The following is a 572-nucleotide window of genomic DNA, read 5'->3' on the forward strand; positions in this document are numbered from 1 at the left end:
GAAAAAGCATTTCTATTCAAAAAAAAAAATTTCAAAAAAAATAGAGAAAAGAAAGAAATAAAGTTGTGATCCAAGGCAATAAGAGTGTGCTTAAGAACCCTGGACACCTCTAGTTGGGGACTCTAGCAAAACTGAGTCACAATCTGAAAAGGTTCACCCAATTATGTGTCTGTGGCATGTATGTATCCGGTGGTAATACTAGAAGACAAAGTGCTTTGGGCCACAGCCAAGACTCAATAAGTAGCTGGGTTCAAGAATCATCATACTTTACTAGGAGAATCATTAACACTATCTGGACTCTGAGTTTCTAAAGAAGCCAATCATTCTGAATTTCAAAGGATAGAGTGAGATGCCAAAACTGTTCAGAGGCAAAAAAGCTAAAAGCCCCGCTCATCTAATTAATACTGATCTTCATAGATGTTTTTGGGATTCATTGCATATTCTCTTCTTTTTATCTTATTTGATTTTCAGTTGCTTGAGGACAAGCAACAATTTAAGTTTGGTGTTGTGATGAGCGGATAATTTATACACTTTTTGGCATTGTTTTTAGTATGTTTTTGGTATGATATAGT

This window comes from Arachis stenosperma, chromosome 7, assembly GCF_014773155.1.
Source record: "Arachis stenosperma cultivar V10309 chromosome 7, arast.V10309.gnm1.PFL2, whole genome shotgun sequence".
NCBI classification, from domain to species: domain Eukaryota; kingdom Viridiplantae; phylum Streptophyta; class Magnoliopsida; order Fabales; family Fabaceae; genus Arachis; species Arachis stenosperma.